Here is an 18,667-nt window from a genome sequence, read left to right on the forward strand (position 1 = left end):
GTCAGATTTGGAAGTATGAACTTCACGGCTGACATCTGCGGGGACTTGATCTTCGATGGATTCGAGCCACAGCCGAGCGCGCCGCACTGTCACGATGGGCATGATTTAGCTCTGCAGACGGACAGTACCCTGGAGGCCGCACACGAGCCCGCTCCGACCTTCGATTCGGAGCCGGCTGTGCAGATCGAGGACGGGTGGCTAGACACCGCCTCGGGGGCTGCAAACTCTTCGGTGATGGAGCCGAACACTGATCTTGTCCCTTGTGAAGCCCGTGACTCCGAGGTACCGGACTCCTCGCCGGACTCCGAACCTCCCGCGCCCCCTTCGATCGAATCCGATTGGGCGCCGGTCATGGAGTTCACCGCTGCGGACATCTTTCAACACTCACCCTTCGGCGACATCCTGAGTTCGCTGAAGTATCTCTCATTATCAGGAGAGCCCCGGCCGGACTGCGGTCAGGACGGTTGGGATGCGGACGACGAAGAAATTCAATGCCCACCCACCACCCACCTAGTAGCCACTGTCGACGATCTAACCGACATGCTAGACTTTGACTCTGAGGACATCGATGGTATGGACGACGATGCCGGAGACGACCAAGAACCAACACCTAATGGGCACTGGAAAGCCACCTCGTCATATGACATATACATGGTGGATATCCCAAAGGATGGGAATGGTGAGGGAACAACGGAGGACGACCCCTCCAAGAAACAGACCAAGCGCCGGCGTCAGCGGCGCCGCTCTAAATCCCGCCACAGCAAGAATGGAGATTCCGGCACCGGAGATAATAACACCCCAGACAGTGCCGAAGACAACCCCCTCCAGCAAGATTCAGCACAGGAGGACGGAGAAGCCAACCCTCATGAGAGAGCGGCAGACGAAGAGGTAGAGGATGATAATTACATGCCTCCCTCCGGAGACGAGGCAAGCCTCGACGACGACGAATTAGTCGTGCCTAAGGATCCCGTCGAACAAGAGCGTTTCAAACACAGGCTTATGGCCACGGCAAACAACCTCAAGAAAAAGCAGCAACAGCTTAGAGCTAATCAAGATCGGCTAGCCGACAGATGGACTGAAGTCCTTGCGGCCGAAGAGCATGTGCTTGAATGCCCCTCCAAAAGCTACCCCCAACGCAAGCTGCTCCCTCGATTAGAGGAGGAAGCATATAAACCTGCATCACCAGAGCACAATACGGCTGACCGACCACCTCGCGGCCGTGATCGGGAGGCCTTTAGGCCCCCCGCTAGAACCGTACACCGGCATCGCTCGAAAAGCAAGAAGCCACAGGGGAACGCTCCAGACTTGCGAGATATATTGGAGGATAAGGAAAGACAATCAAGATCGATCTATAGATCGCGTGGGCGCCCCATGATACATGATGACAACCGTCGCGCCGGACACAGCAAGTCCGGCCGGGCCGAACACAGTAGACAGAACTCGTTTGAGCTCCGTCGTGATATAGCCCAATACAGAGGCGCCGCACACCCACTATGCTTCACAGATGAAGTAATGGATCATCAAATCCCCGAAGGGTTTAAACCCATGAATATTGAATCCTATGATGGCACAACAGACCCCGCGGTTTGGATCGAAGACTATCTCCTCCATATCCATATGGCCCGCGGTGATGATCTTCACGCCATCAAGTACCTCCCACTCAAACTTAAAGGACCAGCTCGGCATTGGCTTAACAGCTTGCCAGCAGAATCAATTGGGTGTTGGGAGGACCTGGAAGCCACATTCCTTGATAACTTCCAGGGCACATATGTGCGACCACCAGACGCCGATGACCTAAGCCACATAATTCAGCAGCCAGACGAATCGGCCAGACAATTATGGACACGGTTCTTAACAAAGAAAAATCAAATCGTCGACTGTCCGGATGCAGAGGCTCTTGTAGCCTTCAAACATAACATCCGCGACGAGTGGCTTGCCCGGCACCTGGGACAGGAAAAGCCAAAATTCATGGCAGCCCTCACATCACTGATGACCCGCTTCTGCGTGGGAGAGGACAGCTGGCTAGCTCGTAGTAACAACCTCAGCAAAAATTCTGATAGTCCGGATACCAAGGACCACAATGGCAGGTCGTGTCGCAATAAGAACAAACGCCGTGTCAACGGCGACAATACTGAGGATATGGCAGTCAATGCCGGATTCAGAGGCTCCAAGGCCGGTCAGCGAAAAAAGCCATTCAAACGAACTACTCCGGGTCCGTCCAATTTGGACCGAATACTCGATCGCTTGTGCCAAATACACGGCACCCCCAAAAAGCCAGCCAACCACACCAACAGGGATTGTTGGGTATTCAAGCAGGCAGGCAAGTTAATTGCCGAAAACAATGACAAGGGGCTACATAGCGATGACGAGGAAGAGACCCGGCCGCCGAACAATAGAGGACAGAAGGGTTTCCCCCCACAAGTGCGGACGATGAACATGATATACGCAACCCACATACCCAAGAGGGAGCGGAAGCGTGCACTCAGGGACGTATACGCGATGGAGCCAGTCACCCCGAAGTTCAACCCATGGTCCTCCTGCCCGATCACCTTTGATCGAAGGGACCACCCCACCAGCATCCGCCACGGCGGATTCGACGCATTGGTCTTAGACCCAATCGTCGATGGATTTCACCTCACTAGAGTCCTGATGGACGGCGGCAGCAGCCTGAACCTGCTTTATCAGGATATAGTGTGCAAAATGGGCATCGACCCCTCAAGGATTAAACCCACAAAGACGACCTTTAAAGGCGTCATACCAGGTGTAGAGGCCAATTGCACATGCTCAGTTACACTGGAAGTGGTCTTCGGATCCCCGGATAACTTCCGAAGCGAGGAGTTAATCTTCGACATAGTTCCGTTCCGCAGCGGCTATCATGCTCTGCTCGGACGTACCGCGTTTGCAAAGTTCAACGCGGTGCCGCACTACGCATACCTCAAGCTCAAGATGCCAGGCCCTAGAGGAGTCATCACGGTCAACGGAAACACTGAACGCTCTCTCCGAACGGAGAAACATACAGCGGCTCTCGCGGCAGAAGTACAGTGCAGCCTCTTAAGGCAATTCTCGAGTCCGGCCATTAAACGACCGGACACAGCCAAACGCGCCCGGAGTAACCTACAACAAGACCACCTGGCACGTTCCGAACACGCGTAGCAATGCGGCCCCAACCCCAACCCCTGCAAAATTGCAAGACTGGTCCTTCGCGTACATCATTACGCTCTGGAGATACCATGGGCATAGGGGAAGGGGCACGACTGCGATAGGCCCAGAATGCGGCTTAACCACACCAGGGGCTCTCAAGTGTGTCGTTCTTTTATTTCTCTTTTTCTTTTTTTTACCCACAGGACTCCGTTCATCAGAGGCCCTGTCCAGCAGTAGACCTGCCGAACTCATGATGCAACAGCCAGGGAAGGAGAAAGGCTACGCGAGTACCCAGGTGGTCTCCATTACGAGCATTAAATCTGTTTTATACACCATTCCACAGCCTACCCCTGGAGGGGGACATGTTTAATAGTCCCATCCATTGCTTACCGCACTCTTTATATCGTTCTGCATTCATAGTAGTATTTCTTGAATAAAACAATGCATCACTTTTTGCTTATAATTGCATTCCTTTCTCATACATATGTTAATTTATGACATGTCGCATCCGTACACTTTGGTACGGCTAAATACACCAGGGGCTTAAGTTCCCCATATTATGGTGTGATAAGTCCGAACACTTTCACAAGTGAGGCACCCCGAACTTATAGCATAAATATGCATCGGCTCCGAATCATGTCTTGGGTCAATAGTTGGGTTTGCCCGGCTCCCACGTTTTGGTACCTTACGTTCCGTTGTATCGGCTAAGGTGGCACTGGGAGAACCACTGTGATTGCGCCCTAGTTGAGCTGGGCGAGCGCCTCAGTGGAGAAAGCTAAAACTGACCATCATGATAAGGCGAGAGCCGGTCGCTGTTCGAGAGGTTTTTTCGAGTCCCTAAAGACTTATGCCGCTTAGAGCGAGGAACCGACTTTTGTTCGGCCCAGGCGTGGATAGCGCCCCGAATTTGGTCTTCCGAACACTAGGGGCTTCGCCAAAATTTAAAATTATAGAATTCTATGGCTAAGTGAGAGTGTTCAAGCATTATAAGTCCGGTTGCCTTGTTCGTTGTGTTGAGCGCCTCCCTAGATGGACCCAAAGATGGGAACAAGGTGCTCAAATTTATCCCGAACACCCCAGCACTCGTGGCATGGGGGCTGAAGCCGACGACTTGCCATCTCTCAGATTTGATAAACGGCCGCACAGAAGGTAATATTTTAAATTAACAAGCGTTGCTTAGCGCATATGAACAAAGTTTTCAGCGCACAGGATAACAAAATGCGAGTCTACTCAAATATTACATCTTTGGAGCACTCACCCGCAATAATGCGGGCACCCTTCAGGACACTCTTATAATACATCTCGGGCGTGCGATATTCCTTGCCCGGCGGCGGCAGGTCCGTCACAAGCTTCTCCGCATCCATCTTGCCCCATTGCACCTTTGCACGGGCAAGGGCCCGACGGGCACCTTCAACACAGGCGGAGTGCTTGATGACTTCAACCCATGGACAAGCATCCACCAGCCGCCGCACCAGGCCGAAATAGCTCCCAGGCATGGCCTCCTTGGGCCACAGCCAAACTATGAGGCCCTTCATGGCCTGTTCGGCCACCTTGTGGAGCTTGACCGGCTGCTTCAGCTGGTCGCTAAGGGGCACCAGATGTCCGGCCTCAGCATACTGAGACCAGAAGACCTTCTCCGTTAAGCTCCCCTCCTCGGCCCTATAGAATGCGGCAGCATCGGACACGCTGCGGGGGCAGATCTGTGAACGCTCCTGGAGAGCTCCGAATTCGGGTAAGTGATAAGTAATTCACATTCACATGCTTGCTTTGCATGAAAAATGCCTTACCCGCCGCTATTTTCTTCAACGCCTCAATTTCCTGGAGGGCCTTGTGGGCTTCGGCCTTAGCGGCCTTGGCACTCTCAAGAGTTGACGCAAGCTCGGACTCTTGAGTCTTCGAGTCATGCTCCAAACTCTCGTGCTTTTCCACGAGAGCCTGGAGCTCTTGCTGTACCTCCGCCACCCGCGCCTCCTGCTTCTCTCACTCGGCTCGCTCCACGGCCGCATTATGCTCGGCCACGGACACCGCCTCCTTCAGGGTCGCCACCTCGTTCGTGGCCCCTGGAATACCCATGTTATCCTTGTTATTTCTCTTGCAACCAAATCCTTTTCTGTAAGGTACAATTTTCATAAGGCGTTACTCACCTTCCTTGTCCTCAAGCTGCTTCTTGGCATGGCCGAGCTTGTTCTCGGACCACCCGAGGCTCTGCTTCAAAGCATCGACCTCCGCAGTCAGTGCGGCAGAGGTCAGCAGCGCAGCCTGCAATCCCATATTGACATATTTTTTATGACTCCTGCGTATATCTATTTAGATTCTCAATCCGGCTCTTCTTTCCGAACACCGAACCAAGCATCAGGGGCTACTGTCTATGCGGTACTATTTTACATATATTAAACTTCTTACCTCAAAGCCTGTTAGAAGGCTACTGCAGGCTTCGGCCAGCCTGCTCTTGGCGAGCTGAACCTTCTGAATCACCGCACTCATAACAGTGTGGTGTTCTTCTTCGATGGAAGCGCCGTCGAGCGCCTCTAGTAAGTTATCCGGCGCCATCGGTTGGACGGAGGCTGCCGGTGTCATGGTCTTGCCCTTCTTACGAAGGGGCCGCCCGCCGAACTCCGGAACCACTGCAGGTTCCGGTGCGGAGTCCGGTGCAAAGTCCGGGAGGTTGCCCTGCGGCACCTCCGGGGCCTCCTCCTCCTGGCGGGTCCCTTCCCAGGATCCCACCTCGCCATCATCGACATCGCGGGGGGTGGAGGCGGTCGGAAGGGAATCCATATCCGACGCACCCAAGGACCAGCTCGACGAAGCGGGAAGATCGTCCTTGGGCGGACTGCAGGGTTGTATGCGGCATTAGAAAGACACCATGTGGCGAAAAGAAAAATCATGAAGTTATTCGGAAGTCCGGATACTTACGATCTCGCCAGGGGCTTGGCCCTTGAAGGCCAATCCTCGTCGTCGTCGCCGGCGTTGGCAGAATAGTCCGGGGGAAGAGTCCTTTCCTTCTTGGACCCTTCGGCCTCCCCCGTTGGGGAGGCCTTCCTTTTCTTCCCTCCCCCACGGGGGGAGAGGCCTCTTTCTTCTCCTCCTCGCCTTCGGGGGAGGAGTCCGCCTCAGAGTCATCGGACGATGAGTCCGATGACACCTGAAAACGGGGACTCTTTTGAGTGCCAGTGGCCTTCTTCTTGGCCTTCTTCTCCGGCACCACGTGGGGTGCCGGAACCAGCAGCCCCGTTAAGCGGGCGTCCGCTGGGTCTTCTGGCAAAGGAGCCGGACAGTTAGTCTGCTCGGCCTTCTTCAGCCAGTCCTGTCAAAGGAGAGGGAGTTTAGATCCCACATAGAGTCAAACTATGGAAAACAAGTGTCCTGTAAAGGGTAAAATCATTTACCTCGTCAGCCTGACGCTGCGAGCAGAATCCGTGATCTTCGGTAGTGGATGCGGGAGCCTCGGCGCCCTTGAACATCACCCTCCAGGCCTCTTCGTATGTAGTGTCGAAGAGCCTGCTCAAAGTCTGGTGCTTTGCCGGATCAAACTCCCACATATTGAAGTCCCATTGCTGGCACGGGAGAATCCGGCGGATGAGCATGACCTGGACTATGTTGACAAGCTTGAGCTTTTTGTTCACTAGCATTTGGACGCAGGCTTGGAGTCCGGTCAGCTCCTCCGAATCACCCCATGACAGGCCACTCTCTTTCCAGGAGGTGAGTCGTATGGGGGTGCCAGATCTGAATTCGGGGGCCGCTGCCCATTTAGGGTCACGCGGCTCGGTGATGTAGAACCACCCCGATTGCCACCCCTTAATGGTTTCCACGAAGGTGCCCTCGAGCCAAGTAACGTTGGGCATCTTGCCCACCATGGCGCCTCCGCACTCCGCTTGGTTGCCCTTCACAACCTTCGGCTTGACACTGAAGGTCTTGAGCCACAAGCCGAAGTGGGGCTGGATGCAGAGGAAAGCCTCGCACACGACGATAAACGCCAAGATGTTGAGGATGAAATTCGGGGCCAGATCATGAAAATCCAGGCCGTAGTAGAACATGAGCCCCCGGACAATAGATGGAGCGGGAAGCCCAGTCCGCGGAGGAAATGAGGAAGAAATACCACCCTCTAATGGGGCCTGGGGTGGGGATGAGCTGCCCCTCGTCAGGCAGCCGATGCGCGATGTCGCTGGACAGATATCCGGCGTCGCGCAGCTTCTTGATGTGCCCCTCCGTAACGGAGGAGGCCATCCACTTGCCTCCCGCTCCGGACATAGTTGGAGAAGGTTGAGGCGAGATGTGCGGACTTGGGCGCTGGAGCTCGAGTGCGCGGAGATGGATAAGCAAAGGAGGAAGAAGGCGTAGGTAAAAAGGTGGATCCTTATCCCCTTATATATGGGCGAACGAAACTATGCGTCCCCATCGGCCTGGTAAAACTCGCTTATCTCCCAAGCGCCGTAATCAATGGCGCGGTTGGGTTACCCACGTCCGTATTGAAGGGAATCCCGGAATAAGGGGAACACGATCTCTGCTTCGACAAGACGTGCCAAGGAAACCGCTTCGCTAAACGCGCTGAGGTGGTATGATAAAGACGATTTGAGTAAAAGCTTGGTTGTGGTGTGATGACACGCCACGAAATACGTCAGCAGATTGAACTTGTGTAAATATTATTCTCTCTACGGTGGTATGTGGAATTTATTTTGCAGAGTCGGACACTATCCTAGTGTTCACAATCTTCTATAAATTATTCGGAGGAGGAACCCGCCTTGCAATGCCGAAGACAATATGTGCGTCGGACTCGTCGTCATTGAAGCCTGGTTCAGGGGCTACTGAGGGAGTCCTGGACTAGGGGGTGTCCCGATAGCCGAACTATCATCATCGGCCGGACTCCAAGACTATGAAGATACAAGATTGAAGACTTCGTCCCGTGTACGTATGGGACTTTCCTTGGCGTGGAAGGCAAGCTTGGCGATACGGATATGTAGATCTCCTACCATTGTAACCGACTCTGTGTAACCCTAGCCCTCTCCGGTGCCTATATAAACCGGATGGTTTTAGTCTGTAGGACAGAACAACAATCATACCATAGGCTAGCTTCTAGGGTTTAGCCTCCTTGATCTCGTGGTAGATCTACTCTTGTAATACCCACATCATCAATATCAATCAAGCAGGACGTAGGGTTTTACCTCCATCAAGAGGGCCCGAACCTGGGTAAAACATCGTGTCCCTTGTCTCCTGTTACCATCCGCCTAGACGTATAGTTTGGGACCCCCTACCCGAGATCCGCCGGTTTTGACACCGACAGTAAGTGTGAGAGTTTGAGCCATAACCAAGTAGGAAACCTTCATGAGATTTGGGAGCAAATTTAGAACGATGATGCTTATCAAGAATGTAGCAATTCGAGCCGAATACTCGAAAGTATCCAACTTGGGGTTTGTTACCGGTGAGGAGTTCGTATGCCGTCTTGCCGAGTAGCTTGTGAAGATACAAGCGATTTGTTGCATGCCAAGCTGTCTCAACCGCTTCCGCCCAAAAGTGTTTTGGTGTCTCGTACTCATTAAGCATCATTCTTGCCATCTCAATAAGAGTCCGGTTCTTCCTCTCAACAACTCCATTTTGTTGAGGCGTGTACGTAGCCGAGAACTCGTGTGAAATCCCTTCTTCGTCAAGGAAGGAATCCACATTTGCGTTCTTGAACTCCGCTCTATTGTTGCTGCGAACCTTCTTAATCTTCACTTCAAATTGATTTTGGGCCTTCCTAGCGAAGTTCTTGAAGATCTTTTGGACCTGCGATTTATCATCAAGAAATAACACCCATGTAAATCTTGAAAAATCATCGACTATAACTAGACCAAATGAGTTTCCACCGAGACTTTTGTAGGCATTAGGACCAAAGAGATCCATATGAAGTAGCTCGAGCGGTCTTCTCGTGGTCATGATATTCTTCACGGGGTGGCTTCCTCCAACCTGTTTTCCTGCTTGACAAGCACTATAAAGTCTATCCCTGTCAAATATAACATTTTTTATTCCAAGGATATGATCACCTTTAATAAGCTTATCAAGATTTCGCATGCCCACATGACTAACCTTCTATGCCACAACCAGCCTTTCGAGGATTTAGCAATTAAGCAAGTTATAGGTTGAGCCTTTTTAGTGAAATCAACAATGTATAGATCACCTCTATGTATATCGGTAAAGACCATTTTATGATTATCTCTTCGAAACACTTGACAATCTACTTCAGTAAATAGGACATTGAAACCGAAATCAGCAAGTCTAGATACAGAAAGTAAATTATAGCCAAGAGATTCAACGAGCATGACATTTTGTATGGAGCTATCATGTGAGATGGCCACCTTACCGAGGCCAACCACCTTACCCTTTGAGTTATCACCAAACGTGACATACTTTCCAGGGCCGTCGTTTTCAGCAAGCTCACGAAACATACCCTTGTCTCCGGTCATATGATCGGTACATCCACTATCAAGGGCCCATTCCTTTCCTCCTGCCATGTAGCCCCGAAGATTAGCCATAAGACCAAAGTGTCTCATTGCATCATCAAGATCATAGTCACTATCATCATCCTCATCATAGTATCCATGTTCAACATCGTCATGTGATGGATCAATTCCTAGAGAGAGTGATTCATTAGATAAATGATCATGATAATAATCATCTTTATGAAATCTAATGGCTTCGGAGATAATGTTGCTAATAATTCCAACATCTCCTTTGGCACACATAAGGTCATGGAACTCAAATAGACAATCATCAAACTTAGGATCACTAGTACTCATTTTATTCAAGGCAATTGACTTATGAAGAATCTCATCTAGATTTTGCAAGGAATAGTTTGGAAATCTTTCCTCAAGAAATATCCAAATGGTGTAGGCACAATCAAGAGCAGGCAAGCTAGCAATCAAGTTTCTAGGTAATCCTCTAGTGATAAGATTGATAGTTCTAAGATTATGAATTATGTCAAGATCCTCATCGGGAGTGGGATGCAAGGGATCAACGAGGTGAGCACAAGGGTTGGTAATGTACTTGCTCAAATGATATTCATTGAAAATCTCAAGCATCTCATTTTTTCACTCATGAAAGTACTCTCCATCAAGTATAGGCACTCTATGTCTAAGACTCCCCAACGAAGACTCATCCATCTTCCTCCAATGGTGACTAAACCAAAGCAATGGAGACCAAGGCTTTGATACCAATTGAAAGGATTGAGAAGAGGTGTCTAGGGGGGTGAATAGACTCTCAACCATGAAAAGTAGCAATTTTTAAGTTCTTCAAGTTGAGGTGGAGTTTAAGCACAAGTTTAAATATTCACAATACATATCAAGCAAGCATGACAAGAGTATATGAGCGGCGGAAAGTAAAGCATGCAAATTGCAAGAATGTAAAGGGATGGAATTGGAGAGTGCAAACGCAATCGGAGACACGAAGGTTTTTCTCCGTGGTTCTGATAGGTGGTGCTATCGTACATCCACGTTAATGGAGACTTCAACCCACGAAGGGTAACGGCCGCGCGAGTCCATGAAGGGTACGAAGAAGCAACCTTGTCTTCCCACCATGGCCATCGCCCACGAAGGACTTGCCTCACTAGGGTAGATCTTCACGAAGTAGGCGATCTCCTTGCCCGTACAAACTCCTTGGTTCAACTCCACAATCTTGACAGAGGCTCCCAAGTGACACCTAACCAATCTAGGAGACACCACTCTCCAAAAGGTAATAGATGGTGTGTTGATGATGAACTCCTTGCTCTTGTGCTTCCAATGATAGTCTCCCCAACACTCAACTCTCTCTCATAGGATTGGATTTGGTGGAAAGATGATTTGAGTGGAAAGCAACTTGGGGAAGGCTGGAGATCAAGATTTATGTGGTTGGAATGGAATATCTTGACCTCAACACATGAGTAGGTGGTTCTCTCTCAGAAAATGGATGCTGGAAGTGTAGGCATGTTCTGATGGCTTTTTCCATGAATGAAGAGAGGGTGGAGGGGTATATATAGCCTCCACACAAAATCTAACCATTACACACAATTTACCAAACTCGATGAGACCGAATCAAAAAACTCGATCAGATCGACTTAGTTCATCATGTGACCGTTAGGCATTTCGGTGGGACCGATATGATCAACTCGATAGGACCGATGTGCTAGGGTAGGGTAAAACCTCATCTCGGTTTGACCGATTACACAAACTCGGTGGGACCGATTTTGGTAATAAGCGAAACAGAGAGTTGGTCAAGCAAACTCGGTGGGACCGATTGCATATCTCGGTGAGACTGAAATTATTGCAATAGGCAATAAAGAGTTTGCAAGCCCATCTCGGTGAGACCGAGATCCCATCGGTGAGACCGAATTGATTAGGGTTTCTGGCAGTGGCTATGTCAAGTGAACTCGGTGGCGCCGGATAGATCAAATCGGTGGGGCCGAGTTTGACTTTTGGTATGGGACATATGTGGATATGAGATAGTGGTTGACGGCTTTGGATCATATCACTAAGCACTTTGAGCAAGCAAGCCATTAAGCAACACCTCATCCCCTTTTAATAGTATTGGCTTCCCTATGGACTCAATGTGATCTATCGAGTGCGTTGTTGCTTTGTCACTTTGGCAGGCCTTTTCCGCTTCCCGGTATGGAGCCGACAGTCCTTCAGGCATGCCCGGATCACTGAAATAGAAAATGTAGAGTCCTGAGCTTTGAGCTTGAGTCAATCCTTTGTCCTTAGCATCTTGAAGGGGTTCCACATCCTCTTGTCCATGCCACTCCACTATTGGACTTATCTAAAATATATTAGATAAAAGTATTAGGCCAACAAGAGATATGTTGACATTAATTACCAAAATCACCCAGGGAGCACTTGTGCTTTCCGGCTTCCAGGAGCCTTGTGCCATCGCCTGCATTTTGGGCGGCTCCCATGCCCAGAACGCTCATCGCATCTTCAAGCAGTTCGCACACGAGGTGAACACAACGCTCCCCAAGCTCGAGGCGGCACACCCTCTCAGGTGGTCCAAGTACGCCATCACCTTCAACTCCTTCGACCAACTCAAGTGCGCGGCCACAGCTGGCGTGCTCCCAATGATCTACTCGCCCATCATCAACAACATGCTCGTCACCAAGACCCTCATCGATGGCGGAGCAGGGCTCAATGTTCTCTCTGTCCCAACGTTGAACATGCTCCAAGTGCCATACCACCAGCTCCAGCCTACCAAACCCTTCTCAGGAGTAACCAATGGCTCCACTCATCCGATAGGGCAAGTCCGCCTCCCTGTCTCCTTCGGCAAGCGCGACAACTACCACACTAAGCTCATCGACTTCGACATCACCGACATTTGCCTGCCGTACAAAGCCATCCTCGGGTACCCAGCATTGGCCAAGTTCATGGCGGCGATGCACCACGACTACAATGTCCTCAAGATGCCAGGGAGCGGCGGCATCATCATGGTCGCCTGCGAGGAGAAGGATGCAGTGTGCTCTCTCGAGCGCGCCTACCAAGCTGCAGCGGTCGAGAACCCTGAGGACGAAGGCGATGTCCTCCCTCCTGAGGTCGCCCCCAAGACAAAGAAGTCGCTGCTGGGCCAGGGATCTCATGAGGAGGCATCGCCCGATAGTGCCGCGTTGAGACTCGCGTCTCTGGATGGGGCGCCTTCACCTATCGCATAGGAAGGCGTGCCCGATGCCCCTCTCAGGTCGGGCTCGGGGGCTCTCCTCTAGAGGGCCTCAGACCTAGCCAATGTCACGCGGGAGGCGCTCGGACACCATGTGGAGGCATGCTTTAGCGCACGCTTCCAAGGAGAGAGCGCAGGGCGCGAGGCACCAGGTGCTCAGGAATTCATCAGCAAGGTAGTCAAGGAGATTCAGGAGGCGAGGGCTCTGCAGGGCGATCGCCGCCCACCGCCGGGCGCGGCTCCTTGCCCTGGTGAGGGTGAGGAGTTCCGCGTCTGCATTGACATCCCAGGGCTCAACAGGGCCGCATCTCGGGAGCTCTTCTGGCCGTCCCGTGTCGGCTAATGCGAGGGTCCCCCTCACAGTTACGTTCGCATGCCCTTCGGCTTGCCGAGCGCAGCTGTTGCATTTTAGCGCCGCATGCGGGACGACCTAGCAGCTCGGGAGGCTAGGCACCAGGCGATCCTGGCGGAGATGGAGATGGATCCTCACGAGCCCACCAGGCCCCCAGAGCCTCCCGAGGCTCAGGGCCAGGATGGCTCTTGAGGAACAACTTCAGCAACGCGCATCTCCTGCTACCCCGACATCTCTTCAGCAACGGTGCCAGGTGACATCTTTTAGTTCGTTCAGTTTGGGGGCGCCCCTCGGGCTGCACTATCCCCAAGCCGCCTGGGTCCATCCCTGCGGCATGTACATTCGTCAGTGTTGCCTAAGCATATCTCATGAACTGATTTATTACCATCACCTGCTTGCTTCGAGTCCTATCCGCCTTGTGGTCTCCCTACATTGTCGACTCGTCCTTTGCTCATCCTGCAACGGAGGCTACACACGCTGGCACGACGCTTGTGCTCGGGTCCGTCCCAGCAATGCTGATAAACCCAAGGACCAAGCTCTGGCTCGCGACCCGCCTCGCGCACGCCACCTCACCAGGTCCTCAGTGCCTTCGCCCTCCTGCGAAAGGTTCAAGGGTAGGCAGCCAACACCACAGGGAGTCACATTCTCTTCAGCAAGCTAACACGCAGGTACACCTAAGGCCTAGCTACAGGCGGGCCCTGGCGGTCACCACCTTGTCCCGCGAGTCACTTGCACGTCAAAGGGGGGGCACCTGAGCATCGCACCTCAGGAGCTCCTACTGGCTCTCCAGCCCTCACCCCTGGCCTTGACCACGACATCGCGACCTGGCATACCAGCGGCGGATGAGCCTGCTCGAGGGCCAGGACCCGAGGACGTAGAGCACCTAGACAAGAGAGGAAAGGGAATGAGTGTCGCGGGGCCTACCTAGTGACGCTACCGCAAAAGCACGAATGGGCACCACCCAGAGGAATCGCTACGGGTTTGCTAAAAGATAAGTCGCTCACATGACAGCATAAGTCTCGCAACCCGATCACTCGACTTGCAGTCCCACTCCGGCAGTTTCACTTCCCTTTCCGTTCTTGGGCAACTGCTTGCACGCCAAGGGGGACCTCATGAGCATCGCGCCTCATGAGCTCTCATCGAACATCGGGCCGCTCACCTCCTGGCCTTGACCACGGCATTGCGACCTGGCATACCAGCGATGGCTGAGGCCCGCCTGGGGACTGGGTCCCATTGGCGTAGAGCGCTACGCTACCTAAGGGGAGGAAAAGGGGGGAACCGTGCCAGAGTGGGATACGCGATTTCATCATAAAGACAAGAAGAAAAATGCTGGAATTAAAACATTTCGATTCTTACATGCCCCCACGGGGCTGCTCATAATTCCGCACAGGGAAGCAAAAGAAGAAAAGGCTTCAAGGAACTAGGCCAGCATGCATCATCGAGGATGCCAAGCGGCTGCTGCTGCCGTGCTCCGGGCACGGTGGGAGCTTGGCGGCACGTAACTGTCATTGCTGGACTTCGGAGATTCGCTGGGCTCAGGAGAGTCGCTGGATTCCCAGGAGTCATCGCTGCTGCTGGAGGAGACACCGGTGCGGCCGGAGATGGGCCCAGCGCCTACGGTCGCGTCCTGCGGGCTGCTTCCTCTGGGGCAACACTCCAGCCACCGGCCCTCCTCGTCAAAGGCTTTGAAGAACAGAATGGAGGCGCCGCCGTACTCGAAGTGGAACGCGAGGCCCCCCTCCACGCGGCAGGCTCGGGCGACCTCGCCCCATCTGCGGGTCATGAAGACGTTGCCAGGGGGCACCACCTCAACCTCAGCCCCAGTGGCCAGGCTGCAGCACCCGACGTGTTACAGCCATGCTCGAGCGGCCCCCTCGTTGGCAGCTCGTCGGCAAAAAACCTCGGAAACCGGATCCATGAGGTGAGTGGCATCGCTACCTACACCACGAACTCGCGCAAGCCATCCTTGGCGTGGGTCCATGGCTCAGCAGGCAGAACGACAATGACTCATCCACCGCCACCTGGGATTGCTCGACGACGCGCATTGTCGTCCGGCGCACGGACATACATGGGAAGGGGGAAGCCGGGCGGAGGCCTAGCTTGCCAAGGCATGGTCACCTCCCGCCTCACGCCGGCGTCACAGGGACGGCATAACCGTTTCTTCGGCGGAAGTGGGTCAGGCCCCTCCTGAGGGGCCTTTCCCTTTTCTACCGCGGAAAACCTCCTGATTGGCACCATGGATGCAACGACAAGGTGGAGAAGAAGAAGAAGGGACGAGCATCGAGAAGACGGAGGAAGAGATGAGCGAGGGGGGCTCTGCCCCTCCCCTCATTTATAGCCAGAGGGAGGCCAACCGCCGGCCTCCACGACCTCGCGCAATGATGATCCTCTACATGTAGCATCAACTCATCAAGTCGAACATATTTCAAGGCAGCGTGGGGAAGTGGAGACGCCCTTGTCCCATCAATCACCACACGTTGTTCAAGGCCACATGTGGTTAGGGCCCGCGGCGCTCCACACTTGCCCTTTGGCTTCGCCTAAAAGCCAAGTCTGAGCGCGCCTTGGGCTCGAGGGTACTATCAGCGTTCTGGATATGGGACGAGACTTGCCTGCTCCCTTCCCATGCTCCCATCCATGCTCCCGCGTACGTGGCTTGATTTGATTGGAAGAAAATAAGACCCGGCCTCACCCCCTGAAAATCAGGGGGGAGATGATTAGATTAGAAAAGAAAAAGGGAAAAGGACAGTCGTAGGATGAAGTGGGAGCACGGATGGGAGCATGGGAAGGGAGCAGGCAAGTCGGATCCCTGGATATGGGGGTATCCAGACTTGCCTGCCTGCGACCCATGACGTGGCTCCATCGACGGCCTGGTACGACCCATCTTCAGCATCAACAACTCAAGACCCTCGCGAGGGGCCAAGCCTCGCGAGGCGGACGACACCAAGACCTCCAAGGGGATCGGCCTCCTCAGGCTGGCTCCCATGGAGCGAGATTTCTATGCAAGGTGCACCTCACGAGGCTCAGCTGACGTGAGCCATGACGACCAAGGCCAGGCGGGCGCCAGCGGGCATAGTGTATCAGTTTCCTCTTCGGTGCAAAGGAGGAAAGCAGCAGGCACAGAGTCCCGAGAAATCAACCAAAGGTTTCAATTCTGGTGCAACAAGACCGAGACCGCTAGGACGAAAGTCATCGCCGAGCCCACCGCAGCGTCACGACTAGAGGCTTTTGCAGGCGAAGACCACTTTAGTCAGGATAGGATGTACTTGTTGTCTCCCTTCAAATCTGGCTGTTGTGGGATCCCTTCCCGACAACATTTTGGAAGAGGACCAAGGCCACTCAATAAAAAATACACTTTCGTGATGATACATGTTTGTCTAACACCGACAGTTTGTTTATGACAATCTATAGTAGCATTGATAATGTTAAAGAAAGGTCTACCAAAGATAATGGGACAAAAGTCATCTTGTGGGAAACCAATAACTAGAAAATCAGTAGGATATTTTATTTTTCCACACAATACTTCAACATACCCAATAATCCCAAGTGGTGTGATGGTGTCCCTATTAGCAAGTTTAATAGTAACATCTATATCTTCTATTTCAGCAGGTGCTATATCATTCATAATTTCTTGGTACAAGGTAAAAGGAATAGCACTCACACTAGCACCTAAGCCACATAAACCATGATAAGAATGATCTTCTATTTTAACTGAGACATCAGGCATGCTAACAACAAGCCTATGTTTATCTTTTTCATCGGGTTTGGCAATTCCAGCAGCTTCATCACAGGAGTAAATAACATGCCCATCAATATTTTCTACCAGGAGATCTTTAACCATAACAACACTAGGTTCTACTTTGATTTATTCTCGAGGTCTATGTGCTTTGATATTACTTTTGCGAACCATAGTTAAAACCTTAGCTTGTTCCTTTATCCTAACAGGGAAAGGTGGTTTTTCAATGTAGGCAGTAGGCACAACTGGATCAACATTGTAAATGATAGTTTCATCTTTAGCTATTATCGGTACTTTAATTTCTTCTTTAATAGGGGGTGGTATTTAAACCACTTCTCCTTAGGGAGATCACATTGAGTAGCAAATGATTCACAAAAGATGCTAATATCTCAGAGTCAAGTCCATATTTAGTGCTAAACTTGTGAAAGTGTTAGTATTCATAAAAGATTTAATACAATCAAACTCAAGCTTAATACCTGACTCTTTACCTTTGTCGAGTTCCCAATCTTTAGAGTTGCGTTTAATTCTTTCTAAAAGATCCCACCTGAATTCATTAGTCTTCTTCATAAAAGAACCAGTACAAGAAGTATGGAGCATGGATTGATCATCACGAGAAAGCCGAGCATAAAAGTTATAAATAATAAATTCTCTCGAGAGTTCATGGTTGGGGCATGAATATAACATTGACTTAAACCTTCCCCAAGCTAGAGCGATACTTTCTCCTTCACGAGGTCAAAAAATTATATATATAGTTCCGATCACGATGAACTAGATGCATAGGATATTTTTTTGGTGAAATTCCAATTTCAACCGATTCCAGTTCCAAGATCCAATATCATCGCATAGCCTATACCATGTCAATGACTTTCCCTTCAAAGATAAAAGGGAAAACCTTCTACTTAACTTCATCTCCGGATAAACCTGCAAGCTTAAATGATCCACAAATTTCATCCACATATAGCAAGTGCATATCAGGGTGTTCAGTTCCATCTCCTGCATAAGGATTAGCTAGCAGTTGTTCTATCATACCCGAAGGAATTTCATAACCAATATTTTCAGTAGGTGCAGTAGGTTGAGGGGCAACTAATTGTGATTTTGGTCAAGGTGAAGATACCTTGAACAAACCCCTCAAAGAATGGGTTTCCATCATAGCAAGTGACAATAAATTTCAACACATAGTAATATTTTTTCCTTACCAATTTCCACTTACCAAGAGCGCTTCACTCCTCGGTAACGACGCCAGAAAAGAGTCTTGATGACCCACAAGTATAGGGTATCAATCATAGTATTTTTGATAAGTAAGAGGGTCGAACCCAACGAGGAGCAGAAGGAAATGACAAGTGGTTCCGGAAGGTATTTTCTGCAAGCACTGAAATTGTCGGTAACTGGTAGTTTGATAGCAAGATAATTTGTAACGAGCAAGTAAAGGTAACGGTAAATAAAGTGCAGCAAGGTAGCCCAATCCTTTTATGGCAAAGGACATTGCCAAAACGGTCTCTTATAATAGGCAAAGCGTTCTTGAGGGTACACGAGAATTTCATCTAGTCACTTTCATAATGTTGGTTTGATTCGTGTTCGCTACTTTGATAATTTAATATGTGGGTGGACCGGTGCTTTGTTGCTATTCTTACTTGAACAAACCTTCCACTTATGATTAACCCTCTCGCAAGCATCCGCAACTATGAGAGAAGTATTAAGATAAAATCTAACAATAGCATTAAACATTTGGATCCAAATCGGTCCCTTACGAAGTAGCACATAAATTAGGGTTTAAACTTGTGTCACTCTAGCAACCC

Source organism: Triticum dicoccoides, chromosome 2B (genome assembly GCF_002162155.2).
Source record: "Triticum dicoccoides isolate Atlit2015 ecotype Zavitan chromosome 2B, WEW_v2.0, whole genome shotgun sequence".
NCBI lineage: Eukaryota > Viridiplantae > Streptophyta > Magnoliopsida > Poales > Poaceae > Triticum > Triticum dicoccoides.